Raw genomic sequence first — 25,588 nt, 5'->3', positions numbered from 1 at the left:
TGTAACAGGGAGGCAACACGCAGAACGTGGTATCAGAGTACCTAACGCGAATACCGAAGTTCGCAAATTGCATTGCATTCTCTATCACTCTAATTACGCCTTAATTGGAGTAAAAGAGAAAGATGGCCATAAAAGTTCGCCGTAGGCCCTCAGACAAAGATTAGATATATTGTTATTTGAATACTCACATCACATTTCATGTTATTTCAGATTTTTAAATGTCGTGTTGAATGGCGGCGGTTAGGTTCGAGTGACTCTTAAACTATAGTTGATTCCATTAATACCTAAGATGAAAAGCCAAAAAGCCTTTCCTTTCTATATATTTTAAGGTTCAAAATCGCTCGCAAGTTTGGGATCGTCGACATTCCATTCAAATTAACACCTTTATTCGATTATCGATAACTCGCTGCATCGATTAAGTGCCTTCAATCGACGCCCATTGTATCAATATTCTGATGTATCAATCGTCTGATACATCGAGTTATTCAATGAGTGTGATATGATTGTCACTTGACCTGGGCACGATGTGGGACCTCTGTAAATAGCACAGATTGCTCGGTGAATTGGGTGACTTGTTGCTTTATTTACGAAGTGTTTTGGCTTTGTTCAGCTCGTCGCAAATATCCTCAATATTTGTTGAAAGTCCCCATAGAGTCATTACACTCTACTAGTCTTTTTTTTTTATACTACGTCGGTGGCAAACAAGCATACGGCCCGCCTGATGGTAAGCAGTCTCCGTAGCCTATGTAAGCCTGCAACTCCAGAGGAGTTACATGCGCGTTGCCGACCCTAAACCCGCCCCCCCTCGTTGAGTCTGTGCGGAAAGAGAAGAGTCGTGGAATGTATGAGGCCCAATACATTCCACGACTGTTCCGTCTCAACTCCTTAAGCTCCAGATCAATTTACGTTATATCTGAAGTAAAGATTGTATATATGAACTGCGTTGCTGCCAAATAAAAAATATATATAACATAACACTCAAGATAACACTACTTGGGGAACAAATCAAATTATTTTATTAAAAATTTTGATTTAATATATTTTTAAGTAGTCACACTACTTATAACAAAAAAAGAGGGAGAGAGTTTATAAGAAAAAGTGACGAAGTCCTCCAGTGGTGAAGGGCGGACTTCTTCACTTTTGCTATAATATATGACATTTATTTCAGTTTATATCAAGATATCGTCTATGAAACTTACAAACATGAAAGAGTGCGCTTCACGGAATCAGTAATAGTTATACCGTACAGAAAAGAAAACTCCTACAAAACCGAATTTTGACACCAATTCAGGGACGAATTATGCTGTCCCTTTCTTATGTATGGTACTATCCCTTTCGGCTATTTAGGTTTGTCAAAAAGTCATTATCTTAGCTGTGGTCGGACACGCAAAGTCAAGTTGTGCCAACCATAATAATTGCTGGGAGTAATGCTGAGCGGAACGGAGCCGAGAATGCCCGAAAGTAACAGTTTCGCCCCCCTGCTATGGTTGACCCTACGTTCGTTCACTGTTATAAATAAGGTTGTACTTGAAGAACTACAATCAAACTACTACAATTAACAAATAGATAGACAATTCATCTTAAAGGCCCATTCATGTGAAAGTGTAATGTTTTTTTTTTCTATTGTGCTTAAAACCGATTGTGCCTATAGCGCTTATTGTGCAGTTTGTGCTTTTTAGGGTTCCGTAGCCAAATGGCAAAAAACGGAACCCTTATAGATTCGTCATGTCCGTCTGTCTGTCCGATTCTGTCACAGCCACTTTTTTCCGAAACTATAAGAGCTGTACTGTTCAAACTTAGTAAGTGGATGTATTCTACGAACCGCATTAAGATTTTCACACAAAAATAGAAAAAAAACAATAAATTTTGGGGGTTCCCCATACTTAGAACTGAAACTCAAAAAATATTTTTTCATCAAACCCATACGTGTGGGGTATCTATGGATAGGTCTTCAAAAATGATATTGAGGTTTCTAATATCATTTTTTTCTAAAATGAATAGTTTGCGCGAGAGACACTTCCAAAGTGGTAAAATGTGTGTCCCCCCCCCCGTAACTTCTAAAATAACAGAATGAAAAATCTAAAAAAAATATATGATATACATTGCCATGTAAACTTCCACCGAAAATTGGTTTGAACGAGATCTAGTAAGTAGTTTTTTTTTAATACGTCATGAAATTAAAAAAAAAAAAATATTTCATCATACCCATACGTGTGGGGTATCTATGGATAGGTCTTCAAAAATGATATTAAGGTTTCTAATATCATTTTTTTCTAAACTGAATAGTTTGCGCGAGAGAACCTTCCAAAGTGAAAAAAAGTGTGTCCCCCCCCTGTAACTTCTAAAATAACAGAATGAAAAATCTAAAAAAAATATATAATATACATTACCATGCAAACTTCCACCGAAAATTGGTTTGAACGAGATCTAGTAAGTAGTTTTTTTTTAAAACGTCATAAAATTTTAAAAAAAAATTTTTTCATTAAACATATACGTATCTATGAATAGGTCTTCAAAAATGATATTTAGGTTCCTAATATCATTTTTTTCTAAACTGAATAGTTTGCGCGAGAGACACTTCCAAAGTGGTAAAATGTGTGTCCAAAGTGGGAAAATGTTGAACAAGATCTAATAAGAAGATTTTTTTTAATACGTCTTAAATTGTACGGAACCCTTCATGCGCGAGTCCGACTCGCACTTGGCCGCTTTTTTTGTACTTATTGCTGTACATTTTTATGCAACAGTAAATGACTTTTTTAATGATCAGTTAAGAGTACCTATTGGTCCACAGTCCATAATTCAGGTCATCGTTTATTTCACGCCCGATACCTTATCAGAATTAAGTTGACGGCTACACCGAATTTAACCACAAATAAGTAAACAAGCCGAGCGGACTGTCTGTCTCAATATTTTAAATGTCGATGACCTTATAATACCGACTGTCGATTGTTTTTTGACTGTCCACGCACAATAGGTATGTACCGAGTATAAAGTTTGGATCGGTCATTTAAAAGCATATTCATTCTGAAATCACGTAGCATTTTTAGATAATTGGACCAATATTAAATTTTTTTTTTTAATTTTACGTTATGTACCCATGCTTCTAGGACTAAATTAGAACGATGAGACCCGGCTATTCCCGGTTCCAAGACTGATGTTATATAGATTTAAGTACCTATAGAAGTATAGAAATCCGCCAGTACATACTATTTCATAACCTACAAAGTTTGTATGTGCTTGAAGTTACATATTTAGAAACAGTTTCACTTATACTATAGTTGTATAGTGTTTACATACATAATTCAGCGCGCTAGAGACAGCGCCTAGTAGGTATACAAACTACTGCGCATCACAATTAAAATGCCTGCACTAATATCATGTAAACGAAGTACTAAGTAGGTCATTATAGTAAACTCACGTTTAAGTGGACGTCTCGATGTGAAGCTCATTCAGCTCGCTAGGCCTCCTGCAACAACGATCACATACAAATTAGTAATTAATGGTCCTGCTTCAGCTCGCCTTAAAGTTAATCAACATAAACATATCTAATCGACCCACATGCGCGTACATTGATCCAGCATTAACGTAATCAGCAAAAACACACAGACAGACGGACATTATGCTAAACGAGTTGACAAGAAACAAGTGTTAACATTCATCATTAAGATTAGTGTTCTGAGAAGTCATTTACTATAGGTGACTTATACGAGCGTTTATAAGTGGTATTTATGAAAGGAAATGAGATTAGATAGGTATTTAGATTATAGGTGTTGGTAATGGACTAAATATTTAATGGGTACAGTCGAGTTCAAAAATATCTTTACAAACTTGTACAAAAGAATTCTTAAAAGTAAACCAGAAGGTCTGTTTCCTAAGTAGACTAAACAGTGCCCTTCCCCTTAAATATAATTACAATAACAAGTTGCTAACAAATTAGTTTCCGAGATTTTTTCAGCTGATATTACACGGCTTCTGGAGTATTATTTAAGTATGAAACATTATAGGTTTTATGATGTTTTTTGGAGAAAATTGGAAAAAAAATTGCTATGTAAAAACACGAGTGTATTTGTTTGAGTTGTGAGTCGCATAATTTCGGTTGCTCAATTTCTGCAGCATTCGGTTTGATACAAAACGCCTGTTTGTTTCACACGGCGACGCCAAATGATTTAGACGCCGAATTATATTAGAATTTCTGCAGCTGTAATTACGCAGCTCACAACTCACAAAATTACGCTCGTCGGGCTTCTCCCAACAATAGAGCCAAGTAAATAGCCATTGTTGCCATTGAAATATAGGTGTTCGATCAAATGTAAATATGGTAAATACAAAGTACCTACGTTATCTAGCTTAAGAGAAATAAATAGGTACGAACTTGAAGGACACGACTTCTACAAGGATACCTCGGTATTTACCCGACGAACAGAAGCTCTCGGATTCCGCAGTATCCATGAGAGAATCCCTATTCGGAAGCACAGACCAAAACACGTGCACGAAGCCTTACGACAACGGAATACCTGCGGGACCGCGAGGAATCTCGGCACGCGGGACAGAGTAAAAACGAGTAGTACGGCCCTCTCGGCCTCGTAGGCCTCTTAGCCTAGTCGGTAGTGACCCTGCCTGCGAAGCAGGAGGTCCCGGGTCCGAAACCTGGTAAGGGCATTTATTTGTGTGTTCATCACTACTAATCACGACCATTTGTTCCTGAATTATGGATGTTATCTAAGTATATAAGTACCTGTATAAAACGCCTAAGTAAATATGGTTACTCAATTTCCCGGTAGATGTAGCTTTTTATTTCTACAACTAGCGAACGGTTGTCTATCGTGGATTTTATAAGATATTAATTTTGTTTTGTGTTTTTGAGACGATTTGTGTGGTTGATAGTTCAGCCCAAATAAACAAACTACTGTTTATAATTAAACGAGTTGTTTAATTTTGAGCTTTCCCTTTCGAGACCAGAGTACAGAATATACATGGTCCCTCGAATCGGATAAGTTTGTGGCTTTTTGGAAGTTCAGTGCGGACTACACTTCGTCCCGTGCTTAGCAAAGGCCGGGTAGAGTTCCAGCTAGTTGGGATTACTAGCGCCATCTAGCGACGAGTAGCCGAAGCTAAAAACGGAAGCGGATACGAGTTGCAGCAGTTTAGAGAGGTCAAGTGGCGCCATCTAGTACCAGCAACTGGAAAAGGAGATCAGCGGAGTGTGACGTCAGTGTCAAATGTTGAGTGAGTGTGTCAAGTGTGAACCGTGAGTACTTTTAAAGTTATTTTCAACCTTGTGGACAATAATTTACTTTGTGGTATCGATTTATTTTGCTATGGAATTTTGAACCTTGTTTTCAAGAAGCTATTTACTTTGAAGAAATTGAATACTTAAATGGACATAGAATTTCTTTGGATATAATTTGTATAGAATATTAACTTAGAATAATTTGGTAGAGTAGACACTTAGAATAATTCGCAAAATCCTGTTGGAACGGGGAATCCATGCCCAATTTTGCTCAAGTGCATCTAAGTTCAAAACACTTGTAAATTTTTCAGAATTTTAATATGACTGTTTAGTGTTTATTGCTTAGTATTTTTACAGTGCGATAAAGTTAATTATTAAATTCAAACTCTGTTTTGCCTAAAGTTAGATATTTATAAACATCATGGATTCATTACTAAACTTTCAAAATGACTTGTCTAGTCGCCTTTTTAAAGCACGAATTAATTTCAAAAAATCTCCCAAGGCACGCATAACGGAGCATTACATAGAGAGTCGTCTAGACACACTAGAGCAGCTTTGGTCTGAATTTAGACAAAGGCACAAAGAGTTGATGCGTACATATGATCTACAACTTTTGAATATAAAGCCTTATATTATTGAGGCTACTTATGACAAGACAGAGGATGAATACACAGATTACAGATGTGAGTTAAAAGAGAGTTTGGCTGAATTTGTAAGTTCCCAGTCATATCAGTCAAAGGTCAACTATGAAGAAAATACTTTTGCTAGGTCAAATTCTGTTAAACTGCCTAAATTAACAATCCCTAACTTTTCTGGAAAATATCAAGAGTGGACGACATTTAGGGATTTATTCGTGTCTATGATCCACAACAACCACTCCTTAGATAATGTGCAAAAGTTGCAATATCTAAAGAGTTATTTAACAGGAGAAGCAGAGCAGATGCTGCGTAACATACCGGTGTCAGACTCAAATTATGATCGAAGTTGGAGTTTATTAGAGCAACGATACAATAATAAAAAGTATCTATCACATTGTATACTAAAACGTTTACTGAGCCAAAAGAACGCAGCTTCTGAATCTCCTGCTTTTCTTAAAGATCTGTTAGACACGTCAACAGATTGTTTGAGTGCATTGTCTAACTTAGGCATTGATGTTTCCACATGGGACATCATAGTTATACATCTGTTGACATTAAAGTTAGATCCAGAATCACGTAAGCAATGGGAGCTTAATGTAGCAGCTAACTCGGCTTCAGATACATTGCCTACCTTTGATCAGTTCAAAGAGTTCTTGACCAGCCGGTACAGAGCCCTAGAGTTCATTGAGCCGAGAAACATTAATAAGATCACCACTGCTTACGAGAAACATTCAAGTAGTAGTTCAAGCAAAAATGTGTTTCATATTGCTAGCGCATTCGTTATAGCATGTGAATTTTGTAGAGAGCCTCACAAACTGTGTTTTTGCAAGAAGTTTGCAAACCAAGACTTTATTAATAAACATGAATTTGTAACAAAAAATAGAATGTGTTACAATTGTTTAGGAAGTAATCACACTGTTCGATTTTGCCAAAAAACCACTAGCTGTCGAATTTGTCACAGAAAGCACCATTCCTTGCTTCATTCAAGGAAGGTCCCAACTTCAGCTGTCAATTTAGAGAACGTAGATCAGGTAGCTGAAGGTGTTTCGGAGGAAGCCACACACGTCACTCCAGAGAACAAACAAACAAAAACCACGCCGATTGTCAACTGCCTTGCGACAGAGATTGTTAAAGAAGAAACTTTATTACCCACAGCCCTTGTAAAGGCTGAGTCGCAGACAGGTGATTATCATGTGATACGCGCGTTGATAGATCAATGCTCACAGGCTTCATTTGTCACTGAAGATGTTGTGAAGGCATTAGGGATCAAGAAATTTCCCATAGTGAGTTCACTCACAGGATTAGGTGGCGAACAGACCTCAGAGGTCCCTAAATATGCAGTTGAGCTGAAAGTCCAATCGCTCACCTATCCAACCTTCAAGATTGTAGTGAAGGCGTATGTCTTAAAGAAAATCACTACTTATCTTCCCAGTGAGAAAGTAGTAATTCCAGAGTGGGCGGCGTTAAAGCAGATCAAGTTAGCTGACCCAACGTATAGTTCACCGAATCAAATAGATGTACTGTTGGGAGGTCAGATTTATTGTGATATACTTATGGATGGACTGCTGAAAGGTCCAAATGGTTTTCCATTAGCTCAGCTCACCACTTTCGGATGGATTTTGTCTGGCCCACTAGGTTCGGCGAATATAACTGAAAATATAACCGTTTTACATACTCAGGTACGTACAAACAAGAAGCGTTTCTCTAACATAAGGTCAAAACCTTCAGTTCACTCCAAACCGCTGACTGCAGAAATAAAAGAGTACAATGATCGTCATGTATCTAAGTCGATGACAAGGATGGCGAACAGGAACATGGTGATGTTGCCTTTCCTTGACGGTCACACTTGCAAGAATCCAAAGTCTCAACTTTCTTACAGCGCAGTTGTCGGAAACGGGAAGGTCCTGAAAAAGAAGTCAAGGTTCACAAATTACTGACGACGGTATGGCCTCGAAACTGTATTTGTACTTACCAGAAAAAGCGCTGAATCAGGTTACTTGTGTGACAGAGTACACCTTGTCGGTAGTTTAGTGTGAGAACCTGTCAAATAAATAAAAGAAGTACAACCTGTAAAAAATAGTTTATATAGTAAATAATTTATAATGAGAATGAGAAACTAATACTTACCTGGAATTTATAAATAGAGAAATTTCAGCAACCGATGAAACTGCTGTTGATATCGGTACCTGCAATAAAAGAAAATTTAGTATCTAATATATATACCACATGCTATAATAGCAACGATATGTTTTATAAAAGCGAAGTAAAATCATTTTAGTGTATCTGGAGCATGATTATATTTAGAAATATCTTACTTACCGTGATTGATTGTCTTCTCTAGTAGAATCGTGAATTCCAAATGATACTGGTAGTAGGTTTCATATTAAGTTGAATTAAGATCACAACGTAGTTGTCAAAAATGTACAAATGTAAAGTAAATAAATAGTTCATCACTTAAATCTGGCAATATTTACCATTTTTAGTTCTCATTGGAATACAGTATACTTTTAGAAAAAACTAAAGTTGAGGATATCTTTTGAAGACATTCTGCCTCTAGCTTTTATTGTCTTTTACGAAAAGTGGTTTCTCGGCAGAATTACTCAACAACGCTAATTTTTAGATCTGTGTTTTGCCAAATATTGTTATGAGTTCTTTTAAAGCGTTTACTTACTTTAGTTCAAAACTGTCTTAGCAGTTACATGTTTTAATGGATTGAAAGATAACGTAGATTTATACTTTAGTATGATTCTAAAGAGTTCATGTTATGTTGTGAAGTTAACGAGTTTTATGTTGTGTTTATGTATGTACGTTAAATAAAACTGAACCCACCAAATTTGATTTGTATTCAGTTCAATTTTGATTACTTGGTCACTTCATGGTGGGCGGTTATGATGAAGGACATGTTGTCCTTGGTGGGCGGTATGTATAAAACGCCTAAGTAAATATGGTTACTCAATTTCCCGGTAGATGTAGCTTTTTATTTCTACAACTAGCGAACGGTTGTCTATCGTGGATTTTATAAGATATTAATTTTGTTTTGTGTTTTTGAGACGATTTGTGTGGTTGATAGTTCAGCCCAAATAAACAAACTACTGTTTATAATTAAACGAGTTGTTTAATTTTGAGCTTTCCCTTTCGAGACCAGAGTACAGAATATACAGTACCTATGTATGTCTTCGCCTAGTACCCAAGCTTTGCTTACTTTGGGGCTCGGTCGATCTGTGTAAGATTGTCCCCAAATATTTATTTATCTCTAAAATGTCGCAGCCTGTAGAAACGAAGCGTCTAACAACACGTTGTATATGACAGGAACTCTATTATAGTTAGACAAACCTAGTCTTACTCAGTTTTACAGCGGATCATGCATCATGTTTGATTTTTTCGAACCATCTCTCAGGATCTGGGACTTCTGTATGACCTACGGAATTTTAGAGATGCACTACGTATGTCCTTACTCTGTGACCAAGCATGTCCACACACGTGCCTCAAATGACACAGCCTAAGATACGGCCCTAATCGCCTTATCGGAGCATCTCTCACGATCTGCGACTTCTGTACGCCGCGAGTTTTTACAATACGCGACTGTGGCATTTGTGGGGAATACTTGATGGTAATCTGATGGCCGTATATGGTTAGGCTTGATAAGAATGCTTTAAGTAAAAAGTTACAACACACGTAAAAGATATCTAATGCGATAATAAAGCGCTCAAAATATCTGACACTTTATTTATAGGAGGTACTTACAATTATACAATGAAAATTGTTTTTGCAGTTTGCTACCATATTAAGCTCAATTATTGACAGAATAAGTACCATGTACCATCCAACACTAAAGAGTAATGTATGCCTTTTTTTAAATCAGTTCTCAAAAACTCTCATCCATTTATGGGGCAAATGGAACTTTTTGACAACTCTTTTTACATTTTATTATATTAAGAAATAAGTTAGTTAGATTGTAGGTATTATTAGATTAGATGAGCCCTAAAAATGTATTACTGATGATGGCCTCAAAAAAATATTACCCAAATAAACGACAGCATAAATACAATAATCAAAAAGTATATATTCAATCTCCAAATTGAAGCTAGCGATCAATCTATCAAAATATGCCATATCCACTCACATGATTCCAGCAACTAAGGTTTCAACATTTCGCACCTCTAAAATGATCGTCGCAACTCGAGTTGCGAACGGAGTGTATGCGGTTTTTTATTTCTTATCTGTGAAGGGCTACACAGATATGGTGTAAACAATTATTAAAACACAGAATACCAACGTGACAATATTTAAAAAATGTTTCAACCACATAGACATAACCACAGTATTTTTTATCTATGTTACTTTGCAAGTTGTTCGGAAAAGTGCGTGTGTAAAAAGTTGCTGCGTGTTTTAAAATGCCGAAGTGTTCAAATTTACATATTTCTGTTAGTATTATATATTAAATTACTCCGCGTTTATTGGTCTATTAGATTAAAACTATATTTTAGACCTAGTTAATATTGATAACCATAAAATCTCACTTCAAACCAATAACTCTGTAGATTTTTGGCGTGTTTCCTATTTTAATGCCCTAGATTTCTATGATTACCAAATATATCTTGAGCAACATATAGTCATTAAATAGTTCGATTATTAAATTACATTAATAAACAATAAAATGCATTAAATCACTGTGTATTATCCAGGATTAGCGAACAAACCATGTGACGGAAAATTGTAAGTACAAACACAGCAACTCTGGTTGCTTAAAGCATTTCTGTACATCGTAAGGCATGTGGTACACTAGACGTTGCATACGCGTTTTGGGGTGTTTGTTACTACTTACTTATAATTTCTATTTACTAATATTTCTTTGCTATATTGCCCGGATCCTGGGGTAGCTTGCCGTTTTTCGTCTGGCAGTGAATGTGTTAAAAGTTCCTATTTCTGTTGAACATCTGCACCGCGCGACTGTTGTGTCTCCGACCTAAATAGGTAGCCATCTTTGTTTTTGACATGGCGCAGGTCAGTTTGTTTGTTTATTTACGTTTGTAATCAGTATAATTTCATGTGTTAATAGTTACTATTTGTTTATTGTGCTTAATTTGTTGTAAAGTGTATGTTATGGTGTATATATTATACGTGTTAGTGTAGTTATAAGTTAGTTCGGTTGTTGGTGATCGGCCGTTTTAAAAACACCAAAGTTTAGTAGGTATGTAAATACTCTTTTGTTATTTTAAGTTATAAAGCCACTATCATTGTGATAATTACATAAATTATGTATTTTATTTCAAGGTAATTAGTGTCTTAAACGGTTTTTTACTATATTTTTGTACTTCAGTGTCTAAATTAGCCACAAAAAAATCACGAACATAGCACATAGTTACACGCCAGGTGGAGCAATTCGAAAGTTCCTTATCAGAATTTGAATCAGTTTTACTCTGCAATTTTATAGGTGAGCTATCAAGGTTTTTAGTATCAATTAAAAGCTTATTAAGCCTTCTTTAAATTGAATACAAAAAAAAGATATGTTATCGATTTAGATTTTTTATTAAAAATAGTTTTCTACTATAACTCGGAAATTATTCCTTTGGGTAAACTTCGTGAATTTTTAATAATTATTTTTATTATAACAGCAAATAGCTAAAGTAAGAAAATAAATTTCTTTGTTTCTTTACCATTATAAAACCGAAAGAATTATTCCAAATGCTTAAGCAGAAGCAAAGTTATCGATTTTTGAAGATATCACGACACTGTGCCGTCGTATCTGCGAAATGGCAGAGCAATTCAGGGCACCTTTCGTTAAAATCGGAATCATGTGAGTGGATATCAATCTCCTCAAGCATCAGATGCATTCTCTGTGGCCACTGTTTTTTCAATAATCGATATCTAGAACAGAGGTAATGCTAATTCAATAGCAATATCTCCGATCGGACGATAGCCTGCTCGTGTATTCCAGGTTGCTGCGCGAGCGCAAGCGAGGTTGGTTGCGGGCGACAAATGTAACTTGGCCGCGAAGTCTGTACATGTTCGCATTGGAGAAAGTGCTGGTAAAGGTTTTGGTCTTTGAAGTTCTCATCTCGAGTCTGTGTTTAGATTCTAATCATTTTATCAAAATTAGGAACTTTAGAAAGTTGAATTGATTCGTTCTAGAGAAGTCACACTACCATCGAAACAAATTTTAGTTCTTTACATATTTAAGCTTCACGGCTGTACAAACTCGAGAGACGCCGAGAACGAGTGTGGACATGTTGCTTCCTCCTTGTCTTGCTATTACTCGTTTCTCACCATTTTCCAATTGAAAACCTTTCGCGATGAGCGTGGACTTCTGGCCGAAGGGTGTGGTGTTTCAACGGTTCCGTAGATTCCCACGGAAACAAAAAACGATTGTGTCGCCGAAATGATTTTTAGATTTTAAGGTTATAATTTTTGCCTTTGTTGCCTCACAATATATTTTTTTAATTCGTTCTTACCACCTTTATTCAGCGAGTGCACTTACACTAGTCGCTTGCACCACCACTCGTATTACTCGCCAGTCCGAGAGCAAACCGCAACAACAGTACTCCGATATGGTCCGATCGTGATTTATTTCGGCCGAGCCATATAAGACCAACAATGGCTGCCTAGATTTACGACACGCGATTTTGTCGCGATATGCGATTCGGTCGCGATCGGGAAACGTTCCAGCAAGGAATTACTTAACACGTACGGTAGATGGCGATGATTTTGATTAGGTACTATATAGCTAGGCTTTTACAAATCTTTATGTAAATCATACTAAACATCTTTTACTTTGTGTGCTGTATGAACCGCAATGTATGAACATTGCGGCGAATCATACGTCAATGTTTTCTATTGACCAGCAGATTTTTTGATGAGCAGATTTAGATTACTTTTTATTAATTAAATTTATTACTCAAAAGTTTTTATTGAAAAGGTAGTTACATACAAGGGGGCAAAGTTGTTATGTAATATATTTATCACAAAAACTTAAATGGTGTTTACATAAGTATATTCCGTCAAACTGAGGACAGTTTACTAAATAGCTGGGCTTTTACAAATTTGCTAGATAACATGGAAAGCGCGTAAGCCCGTAAGAGATTTTATTTTAATATATACTTGAGAAAATTCGACCTAAGCTGTGTGGCCCCGGTCTAGACATCGAACGCGAAAGCGGAGGACGCTGGTCCGATTCCAGTCCTAGGTACTCTCCAGTGCCCAGTAGTAGTCTCCGCCTTGATCACTTTTTCTTTCATATATGAAATTTATTTCAGTTGTATAATACGGAATTTACATGAAATGAGGATAGACAGACCAAAAAAATGTAGCTACTATATAAGACCAACAATGGCCGCCTGGATTTACGACACGCGATTTTGTCGCGATATGCGATTCAGTCGCGATCGGGAAACGCTCGTGAAAGGAATTACTTAACACGGCTGAAGATGGCGATGATTTTGATTAATAATCGCAAGGCCTTTACTATTTTCTATATAATTTTATGTCTGACCATAATCTGAGGGGTGAATAAAATTAAAATCGCGATTTCGGGGTCGGCTTCAAAGTAAAGTTGTTCAGCATGACCTAGATAGCAATCATGGCATATTCACCTCTCAGAGTATGGGCAGACATAAAAAAAATCAACCTGTACCTCTATAAGAGCATGGATGTTCGTCTGAATGTACGACTCGCGATTTTGTCGCGATCCGGGAACGTTCAAGTTAGTTATGAAATTACGTACCGTTAGCTCACCAAACGAAGACCAAAAACCGCCAAATGGCTGAAATAATTCGTTAATAAATAAATTTTGGTTTAGTTGTAGCCTTGGGTGGCGCTAACGGGTAGGTGTAAAAGTCCCTTTTTGTTAGTTATTCGTAAATAGCTTGTAAACGGTGGTAATAAAAATAGTAGAACCCTTACTTTATTTCATTTTAAATTAGCAGAGAGAAGTAAATGTAAAGATAAATTCATAAAATCCATTTCACCGTTAAGATTAAGCAAACGGTATAGAGTTACCAGCCACGCAATGATCTAAATACTACTCCGTAACCTATCAGCGCATATAAACAAGTCAGGAGATAACTGAACGGTGCACGCATAAATTTTATTTAGATACGAACGCAACATATCTGTAAGATGTGCCAATATAATTCCTAGCGTGGCATTTTCGTGGATACCGCCGTCCACGATGTTCACTGAACGTGAACCTTAATGTAATCAGATAAGGTCCATCGATTGTCAGCAAGTTTCGGTGTAGGTTGTCGGATTCTATTAGCACACAAGATGCATCGTCGATGCATTTGGAAAAGTTCAGTGTGCAATTTGCACAGCAGTGTAAATTGTACAGTGAATAGGTAACCGCTAAGTTTGATGTTTCGCATAGGGCCTAGATCTCGCCTAGAGTCTAGGTCTTTCTATCTCACCTTGCTTTGAACGTTTTTCTTACACATAACTCAAAAAAAAATGAAAGTTTTTGGAACATACTTGCGTACGGCCTTGAACATTGAACTATTATTATTAAAAACCGGCACAGAGAACAAGTATTTTGTGCCATGAGCTGTTGTTGTTTTGACAACAAAACTTACAACCTCGATTTGGACGCGTGGTACAAGTTGTGATTGCAATTGTGACAATTTCATTGTTTTGTATGACTTCTCTATAGTAATAATAACTCAACTAAATGGGCTAGAATGCATTTTCTTTTCCTGCATGTTAAGTCTGCATACTCAATTTCAAAATATTTAGAACTCACTTTCAAGCAATAAAATGCATTGAATTGACGGGATTAAGTTGGTATCTGAGTGCGCATTCTTAAAACGTTTCACCGATCTCCGATGTAGCACAGTTTATTCCTAACATAACACTCTACCGGTGGTCCGTGAAAGGAACAATAAAACGCAAGAGGATTCCGCGATGACCGCCATCTATGCCACAAGAATGGCAATGAAATATTATCTAGCCTTTTTGCCACATGAATATAGAAAGGTGAATCAACATATGGTTGTACAATCTACTACTAGGTACTCTTTACATTTCGCCCTTAAGGTAGAAGAAAGTATCCCTGCTATCTACAAAATAATTACATTACCTACTCATAATTCTTAGAAGTCTGGTAGATAATGCTTTTTGGCATTAAATCTGCCATTTGTACATTTTTATTTATATGTGCAACAAAGTTTAAATAAATAATATCTTTCTTTTTGACGACCTGTCTGGCCCAGTTGATAGTGACCCTGACATGCTCTGACTATGAAGCCGATGGTCCTGGGTTCAGACCCCGGTTAGGGTATTTATTGTGATGAGCACATATTATATTTGTTCCTAAGTCATGGGTGTTTTCTAAATATTTATGTATAATATATATCGTTGTCCCAGTATCCACATCATAAGCCCTTATTGAGCTTACCGTGGGACGTCGATTTGTGTAATACTAATGATGTCCATTTACTTAATATTTATTTAATTCAAGGCGGAGTAAAGGTTAAAAACCAGTAAATGGTAACGCATCGTCAAGTTTCCATTCCCCGGAATTAAATAAATAACGGCTAATCGTGCGCGGGCGCAACACGGCAAAAACGAGTAATTGGCGACTCTGTGCTGTTGCAAGCGCTTAGCATTAGTCGCATGAGAACCCAGGGAGCTTAGCCAAGTGAAAACGTCACACGAAACTCAACTTCTGTTTGGAAGTCACACCATTTTTGATTGCATTTGTCAGCCCGATTTGCCCTTACACTTTTAGTTTTCGATGGGCGAGTGTCGATATAAGATTTTCATCTTGGCAACAGCCCCAGAAAAGTTGTAGAAAGATATCTAGATACAACATAGTTAATTTAGATAAAGGACACACAACCAAGTATTTCTTTTTCATAAGCCCAATTGAGACGGTTCAAGAACTTGCAAGCAATTTTAGTTATTACGAGTATATTGCGGTATTTGTTCGATCGACTGGATTCATTGTACTCTGCAGTTAGCAATGAACCGTGTAAATGGGGCTTTAAGTATCCCATCACTGGGCCCAGTCTAGCCAGTGCTATTCTCTATTTTGTGGGTATGTTTTTTGTGTAATGTGTAGTTTTAGTTTTTAAATAGGCAAATGAAAGTAGATAAACAAAGCGTTATGAGGAAATAATTCCCAACAAGCTGGATATCGTTATAATATATTTTTGTCTTAATGCGTATTCCGAGTTTGCTCAATCCCAGGAGGTGTGTATACATTTTGAGAGCCTTAGGAGATAAGTTTTTCTTGGATTGCCAAACCACTCAATGTAAAAGGAACCCACCATAAATTATAATGGCAATACCAGCAAGGTTTGGTAGATCAGACACTGGTGAAAAGGCGTTTTCGAATTTTTAACATGATTATACCAAAAATAAAGAAATTCAAAATGGCGGCCATTTTTATGGTTATTACCTTGGTATTATGGTTAACCTTGACAACAAATTCATATTAAGGTACCTTACGTTTCCTCAGACATAAATTTTCATCATGAGTAGAGTAGAACACATTTTCCGTCGGACGTACGGTTTTCGATCTACAACAAAAAAAACTGAAAAATAGCAATATTTTATGCACACCTCCTGGGATTGAGCAACTTCGGATTACACGCATTTAGGACCGAATGAAGGTATTAAAACGTTTTCCAGCTTGCTGGGAATTAATTATTTGAAAAAATCGATTTGATTGGCTGGTGATTATTCATAAAACAAAAAATAAAAAGACGAAGCTGTATAAGAGGCCGAGACCGCTAACCATCATATTTACAACAAAATGATGTAGTTCGCTTGAACCGCTTGGTAAGTTATTACGTTATTAGCAAAAGCTCGTTCACATAATCTTCATAATAAATAATGGCTGTACTATCATATGGGTCGCCTTGTACGAGGTCACACTGAGACTGGTTCCCTCGAGGCACTTGGTAAGCCTAACTATAAGCGATTAGGAACAGCTAGCTCCCACGGTAGTGTCATCCCAGCCCTCAATCGAGATAACAAATAGAAAGTGAGCGCTGGAAGCTAACGCCGCCTGTACCTGTCCTGATCATATCAAGCCTTATATGAACTATATAAAGTACACGTTCGTTTTTCATTAGCGGCCAACTGTATAAGGGTCTGGTTCACAATGTTCAAAAAGTCTTGAATAAGCTACTTGATACTTATCTGACGAATAAAGTCATCGTTGCCGTTTATTATCCAATACTTTATTCAGACTTTGTGAAACAGAGCCTTAGAAAATTGAGTATCTTCCAGTTTTTGGACAGAACACGACTCGTGACTTGGCGACGGGATACGTACCATGTCTTTTTTATTAATTTATACAGAATTGCAGCTACATTACCGGCCCTGATGCGGCACGGCTACTGTCACTGTCATTTGCCCTGATAAAATGAGGGACGGATTGAACGTTCTACTCGGGGCCGTGATGCGGCTACGAACTTCACTCATTTTACTAAGCAAATTGCCAGTGCCAGGGCCAGCGTCAACGCTGCAACAGTAATGCAGATGCAGTTGCCATCCGCATGTTACTTTTAACTTCTTTAATGATTATCTCTTTCAATTGGGCAAAAGCCATCCTATTTATATCCTCTACATCTTCGGGTTCTAAGAATTGTCGTAAATAATACATTATTACATCGTATAATGTTGAAGTAAGCTGAGTACCTAAACATTATATGGCGTATTGCGTAATATGACTGACATAGATAATATGTACTGTAAAACCAATAAGATACATTATGAGGATGTTCTCCATATACAATGTGTTTGTCCACGTATAGTGGAGCCGTTAACCACGTATAGTACGATGAATTTTATCAACAAATCACCCCCCATAACTATGTTTTTTCTCAACCATTTTAAGAATGCACCCTTTCAAAGTTTTATGATACCAAACACTACTGCACTTGGTTAATGTACCATTATCTGTCCATTTACCTATCGTACATTTAAAAAATAATAATCATTTGATAGCTTATGAATTAGGGCATAAATTCAAAGGACAATGGACGTTTTCTATATGTATTTAAATATTTGTATATTGTATACATCGTTGTCTGAGTACCCACAACACAAGCCTTCTTGAGCTCCGTGGGACTTAGTCAGTTTGTGTAAGAATGTCGCTATAATATTTATTTATTTATTATTTACAATTTTTTTTTTTATATTTAACTATATATTATACTTATATACTTATCGTCATCTAGGACCTACAACACAAGCCTTATTGAGCTTATTGTGGCACTCGTTCGATCCGTGTAAAATTGTCTTATAAGTAATATTTTTTATTACTAGTAAGAAAGTTGCGCTCCCGTATGTCGCAACTACACGCATTTCTATTTATAAGTTCATGCAATATTCAGTAGGAATCACCTCTACAAGCATTTCTACTTAATAATATCGGGTATCAACAAGTTTAGAATGCATACAACCTGTGGACATTTCCATGTTTGCAAATGACTATAAGCAATTTATCGTTCGATTATAAAACACATAAGTCATCAGTCAAGGAAACAAGTACCAACATTGACCGAGTAGTTCTATTAGGTGTACGAATGGTCGATTAACTTTAGAAGATAGTTGGTAGATATTTATTGATTGCATATATCGGGAATCTGTGTGTGAGTTATGGCATATTGGGGTGCGAATTACATGTGCAATAATTTATTGAGGAGTTGGAGGTGAATAAAGTGGGATAACCGCTAGTAGATAACTAATTCTGTAGGTAACGTTCTGACTGATAACTACATCGGCCGAACAGTCAAGGAATTTGACTGTCACTTCGTAAATTGTACAATCAGCATCAAAAGTACCGTATACGTGTTCTAATTTCCTGGCTTTATGGATTTTAAGTCAAGTTGAGGGGTGAAATGTTGATCTTGAATAATGTGTCACACTCGCTTTGTAAGTCAAAAACAACCAAAAGCATGTGTTCAGCCTTTTGTTTGAATAAATAGCGCCATTCAGCATTCAGATATATTCAAGATTTTGTACTGTGTTATTTAAGGTTATTGACGTTATTGTGTATGTTTGTTGATTGAAGAAGTAAAGAATACATTTATTAAGAACGCTTTGGTAGGCATTATACCTGCGCAACAGGCGCAGGAGTTCTTTCCCCGTATTAACACACAGCCCACTAATAATTGTGGAAACTCGAAGAAAGTGCTTTGTGCCGTCTTGTTTAAATACTCTGATTAGGAGATAACCCGGTGTTGGCGCGGGGCTAATTTCTAGGTTACAGGGTTATGTGGGAAAGTGAACATATAACCTCTGGAAGTTTCTTGCGATTTATCTGAACTCCGTACGTATTTAATTTACATCTGAAAAACTTACTAAATATGATAATAATTTTCTTATAAACTAGTTAAAGCCCGGAAAGGTGGACCAAAATGGTTACTTAGTGGAACACGCGGAAAACCATAGATGGTGCAAGCCGGGGTGCATGCTGACCGAACAGGAGATGGCGGGATGGCTTGGATACATTCTACTTAATATGGTAGACCACAGACAGGATCGACTGGAGGAAACGTGGGGCGGCCTTTGCCTAGCAGTGGGACACTAAGTTAGGCTCATAAAAAACACAAAGTAATTTCTTTATGTATTTGAATAACGCTCAGCTCGCACTTCGCCCGGTCAATTAATAATGGCCACACGGACGTGATTCTTCCACCGGCGCTATCTCAACAAGCCATTAGTTCCCGTAACGTTATCAGATCGATGGCGGGTGCGTGCGCTGCTGAAGTGTCCACTGTTATCACTTATCGCCGCTGTGCACGCGATCGAGCAAAGTAATGCGGATGCCTGTAGACATGGCAAAGTTAAGAGAGTGACCGAATTTTTACGCTGTATCATTTCAGGCGGGATATTTGTTTTCAGGACTTGAGACTTAAATAAGACAAACATGATACGCTTGTTAACTTTTGTTGGATTGTCCACCGAAGATACCTTTTCTGAATTGTGTTTGACCCAATTGGTGACTAAACCTCGACTCCCAACATTACTCTCAAAAACTGTCTCAGTGAACACTCCTGCGGTGATTTTATAGTATTATTAAATTAATGGGTGATCTTTATTCTGTAACTCGCCCCGGAGTGTTCTTTCGCAGGAGTATTGTTAAGAGGATAATAAATGACCACTTTCCCATACAAGCGTAGTCTTCATTGTCCTCTCTGATAGTAATATGAAATCTGAAAGAGCTAGAAATCCACTCGAATTGAATTTTATGGCTAAGCGTAATAAAATTAATTAAATGCAGTATCAACATTTAAAGATTTGCGCATAAACCGACTCAGAATATCTAGATTTCTAAGTAAAAGCAACCTCAAGTGACCGGAATCCCTGGGGTAACCGGATTCCTCGGGGTGACCCAATAGACTGTCGATCGCAACTGGAAATAATCAGCCAGCGAGGTAAGTACGCATATATAATAATTGAAACGCACGGTTTGTTTAACTTTACGATTCGTTAAGGTTACAGTATAAATTACTTGGGCTTTACCAGTATCGAGACTAAATGTGACGTTCGTATGTCAACTGCAGGTGCATTACTGTTGCGGCGTCGTTGTTGCTGCCGCTATATCTGTCAATATTCTCGATAAAATGAGAGACCTTTGCCGCCCCATTATTGCCGCGATTATGACGTTCATTGCGTCACTCATGAGCAGACATAGAAGTTTTTTAAAGTCTATTATCGATGTTACCTTAGCGTTATAGATATTTTTAACATTGTATAAAAAGATAGCTACCGCGAAATACACAACACGTTCGATATCTTCTTTGATACACCCATTGGTAGAGAATAAAACTTCTAACTAAATGTTTGCCCTACCCGCGCCCCTTAGCCATCGGCCATATGAACTGCTATGTGGCTGGTGTCCTCACGCGCCCTCAATGTGCGCGAGGGTTCAGGTTCACCTCGAAGATCGGCTACGTCAGCTATCTTCGGGCGCACGAGCGCCAAACTTACTAGGAGTCGAAATGGTCGTCATGGCCGAAATCGGCCGGAAGGATCATTCTCATTAGCAGTCATTACCGACTTCGAAGACTAATGATGATAAAATACTGCTAAAGCTACGCACTGTGGAGTGAGTAGTCTGCAGATGCAAATCTGATTGGTATTAGCTTACGGCCCAACTGCCTTACAGCAGTTGGTTATAACTTATAACATACTTTATCTTTTACTATAATTAGTTGAAGCTTCGCATTACCGCGCATGCGATGCGTGTACATTACTTGTTACAGGTTATAAAATATGCTGTTTGTAACTGTTGGGATTGCTTTTCTAAAATTCGCAAATAAGTAGGGGCGTCTTAAAAGCAATAGGATTATCGAAATCACTAAAAGTTACGTCTGAAATGTATTGAATGAATTCATAACATGTTCCTCGTTTTTAATTAAAGTGATGGATACAAAAGGCGTAGTTATTTATAAACATGGCCCGTACTTTTCATGCCGTTGACGCAAAAATGACGTAATTTAACATACAGGGAGTTACTACTAATTTAGATAACTTATTTATTGATGGGTATCATAATAAATACTTGTTACGTGAATAAAAGCTTGTTACGCTGTTAAAAACCAAAAATTGGTATTATGTCATAAATTAATAATCTATTATTTATTTGTGTGACAATAAAATGAAAGTCAGTTAGACGTTTGTATACTGATTGTCAAGTATATGTATCAGTTACCTAAAGAAGTTGACAAATGATTAATTATTACGAAAATACTAATTGGGATCATACTCTATGTAGCGCTATGAGCGGATGGTAGACCCAAAAAACGATGGATGGATTGTGTGAAAGAGAATATGAGAAAGAAAGGAGTGAGTGCTGAGGTGACGAAAGATAGAGGAGAATGGAAGAGAAGAACATGTTGTGCCGACCCCTCATAACGTGGGATAAGGGCAGGAGGAAGAAGAGACTCTATGTAGCGTGACGTCATTTTTCTGTCAACGGCATGAAATGTACGGGCTCTGTTTATAAAAATAATAAAACACGAAAAATAGGTGAGATATTAGAAAGCTGGGTTCGGTTCGGTTCTACTTATTTTAATTGCAACATTAAACGTTTCGTATAATCAGTGGATTATAGTTTTAATATCAGAAACATTAGCTTTTGTAAAAAAAATATTGTTTTTTTATTATTCACTGCAAGGCCTGAGAGCGACGCAAAATAAATAAACTGCATTTTGCCATATCAACTTATCATGTACTCAGGAATAATAAGCTCAAATTAAATTAAAACTCATAGTGTTGTGTTCCTGTCGGTAATTAATGTTGCCAGAGCTCAACGAGGGTGCGGAGTGTTAGGGCCGCGCGCATGTAACACCTCTGAAGTTGCAGGCGTCCATAGGCTACGGAGACAGCTTACCATCAGGCGGGCCGTATGCTTGTTGGCCATCGAAGTTGCATAAAGAAAAAAAAACATAAAATGACATTAGAATTCCAGGTACTACCTATAGTTTATAAACTGTTATGTAAATATGTATGTATAAAATACCGCTGTTAAAAAGATGCTTTTAAGTTTAGTAACTTTTTGTCACATTCATACAAATGAGCGGAAACATTGTAGGTATGTTTCCGCTCATTTATATGAATTTGACAAAAAGTTACTAAACTTAAAAGCATCTTTTTAACAGCGGTATTTATACATACATAACGCGTTGTCCCAGAAACCATTCCCACCGGAGCTGTAACATCATGTCAAGACATTGTCATAAAACCACACACCATAGTTTGACCCATAAGTCTCATAACTTACACGGACAAGTTGAAAAAGCTTGCATAATTAACATCACAACATTTCCCAATATTTAACTAGAAGGTAGTTTACGCGGGGCAAACTAAAGACAAAACCTTTAGGAGCGTGATCTTTTAGTATGAATACATTGTAACATTAAACTTAGGTAACTACCTACTTACGAATCTAGATACGGTATGGATCGGATATGTCAGTGTCAAAAGTGACGTTTATTCAAAGAAAAACGTCACTTTTGACTTATCTACACCATTTACTTATCTACAATATTTGCCGTATCTCAAAGTTCGAATCGGGCCGTGAGCCATGCGGCTTAAGTCGGACAAGAAGCTTTCTGTCACGACAGTGACCTTGTGAAACAGTGACACCATCATGGGAGTCTTTAATTTTTACTAACCAAAAGTAATGATAATCAATATTTTCGGTATTATTATAGTAAAAATATCACAATCACTAGATTTGTGATGCCATGCCTGCTGCGTTTAAAAATAAGAAGTGTTTATTTACCTACCTAAAAATCTAAGTTTCCTTTTATCGAAAATTTAATTTTTGATACAAAAGTTCGGCGATAAAACTGTACTTTCAACAGTACCTCATCATAAATAACTCAAAATCAATGAGATTGGTCGATTGTCTTTACTTCCTATATTCTATGGTCACATTCAGCATCCATCATCAGATACATGTTATCATTAGATTGCCGTCTATACTATTTCCTATAGGCATCAGTACTTCATAGTAAAAACAACAGAATATACATAGGTACTAGTATGCTAGTAATACTAGCACAGCACGTTAAATAAAAGCTCGTAAAAAGTGAGGATTCTTAATAGATCGACCAACCAAGTAGACACGGCTTGAAGCCCATTGTCTGCAGAAAACATGCATGAGACGGCCGTAACTAAACTGTCAACATTCACACCTCACATCTCCCATACTCATTCTAATGTAAATCTAACTTTGTTAAAACGGTTTAAGGTTGATTTTACCCCACAGGGAGAGGAATAGATACGAGATTTGTAAGGTGAGTGTTAGAAATGCAGTTTGCAGTGAAGAGATTAATATCCGGCACTGCATGTTCTGCATTTCGCTGGCATAATGCGGTGTCGGACACGACACATCGCGAACTATAGCGGGCTAGGGCGAGGGCGCACTGGCTCTTGCGGAGAAGTAGCTAATCTTAAAATATATATATATTTTACAAAAAGGAGAACCGACTTCACAGGTCTAACATGCCACCTTTCATCAGCAGTTCCGCTTCGTACAGTTCCGATGTAATTTATTCTTAGAGTTTCTACGAATAAATTAAATTACTTTCTATGGAATTATTTTAATTTGTGTTATTTCAAGTAGACACACTACTATTTAAACTATAAACCGAAATAAATGTCATAGAAGGAAAAAAATATCAAGGCCTCCCAGTGTCCAGAGCTGGAATGAAACCAACGTCCTCTCTTTTCGCAACAGTACCTATACCGCTCACAAATTATTAAACATAAGCCATTTATCCATTAAAGATATATGTCAGCCATAACTCACCCAAGCTAATATTACACTGGTATCATGACGGCGTGTGAACAAAGCTCGCAACCACATTAAATTCATTCAGCTCCGTATTAGATGCTCATTTCCATTCAATTTGCCATACGGGTATAGGACAGCATGTTAACGGTGAAACCCGGACATAAATTCAATTCTGAACTAGTCATAATGTTATCTATGAATTTCCTACTTTATTGTTTCTAGGTTAAGACTGGAAAGTTTTAAACTGTTATAGGGAAATGAGACCTTTGGACAAAAAATAAATACTTACATAAGTACCTACTATTGTTTACTTAAACAGAGAAATGCGAAAGTATTTCTTTCTCAGCGCATTTTACACGTTTATATATATTAGTGCAAGTTACGTTTACGGAGTAGGTAGGATCAAAAAACATCTAAATCAGAATTTCATATCTAAAGATGCGCTTGCTTGGCACTCGTACTTTATCTTATTAGTCTGACAATCGCCTGTCAGTTTAGACTGCGCCTCGACGTGGTAGGGAGAACAGTCAAATACATCGATTTGTTAGCCGTACGTCCAACATGCAGTTGCTCCAAATCGTATTTCGTCCATTCGTCTACTAAGCAGTTCGTCCACCTACTCATGTAAACTTGTTGTATAGCGGCCAATAAGTATAGTATGACTATTGTGTCCGAAGAGATATAAAATTCGTCTTTAGCATCTTTTTGCGATATTTCGTTTTTCGTAGTCATAGTTTTCGCCCGGACGGTTGGATCCGTTGCTTCTGTTGGTTACTATACGGAATGCGATAAGGTAAATAACCACCGAAATATAGAGGACCCTATTAAGGAAATAAAGGTTCATAAAGTTGTAAAATTTAAAATTCTAAAATTTATTTTACATATCCTTACAACATTTATAGTAGGTACCTAACATCACTCGCATCGTCAACCTGAGTTATTTATTTCAAAATTCAAAAATTTATTCTGCAAGTAGGCCTCAAGGGCTCTTTTACAAGTCAATACAACATTTATAGTAACATCATATAGTGACATGAAAAATACATAACAACATTTATAAATACAACAGCCAATACCTGGGTAAACATTACATTATAATAATCTTAAAATAAATAATTAATACAATACAATAGAGATGTATAGTCTCTATGGTTAAAAACACATTAAATCTGGAGATGTAAAAGGTCCCCAATGTCAGAGTACTAATACTAATAAAATTTGGAGGTGTAAAGTCTCTCCAAGTGTCAAAATAAAATTTATACTAAATAAATAAACCGCGTCTGGACTGTTAAACTAGCAGTCTCATAAACTAATGCTACATTCTGTACATAACTAGTATGTACCAAGTCAAGTATATTATACAATATGACAGAGACGTATAGTCTCCACGGTTAATACATTAAGTTTGGAGATGTATAAGGTCCCCACGGTCTGAGAAAAATAATAATACACAATAATAAGATTTGG

The 25,588-nt window shown here is 36.9% G+C and overlaps 1 protein-coding gene across 3 annotated transcripts in view; it reads right to left on the bottom strand.

Annotated features, from left to right (window-relative positions):
- The window catches only part of LOC133523862 (protein N-terminal asparagine amidohydrolase), a 177,453-nt gene that overhangs the window by 43,709 nt on the left and 108,156 nt on the right, over positions 1 to 25,588 (bottom strand). For all 3 annotated transcript variants that reach the window (XM_061859614.1, XM_061859616.1, XM_061859613.1), the window contains one exon: positions 3,419 to 3,466. The gene's annotated coding sequence lies outside the window, so the exon portion shown is untranslated. The remainder of the gene's footprint in view (positions 1 to 3,418; positions 3,467 to 25,588) is intronic.

This window comes from Cydia pomonella, chromosome 12 (genome assembly GCF_033807575.1).
Source record: "Cydia pomonella isolate Wapato2018A chromosome 12, ilCydPomo1, whole genome shotgun sequence".
Classification (NCBI taxonomy): domain Eukaryota; kingdom Metazoa; phylum Arthropoda; class Insecta; order Lepidoptera; family Tortricidae; genus Cydia; species Cydia pomonella.
The sequence above is the reverse complement of the archived record's forward strand: the minus strand, read 5'-3'. Positions and strand labels throughout refer to the sequence as shown.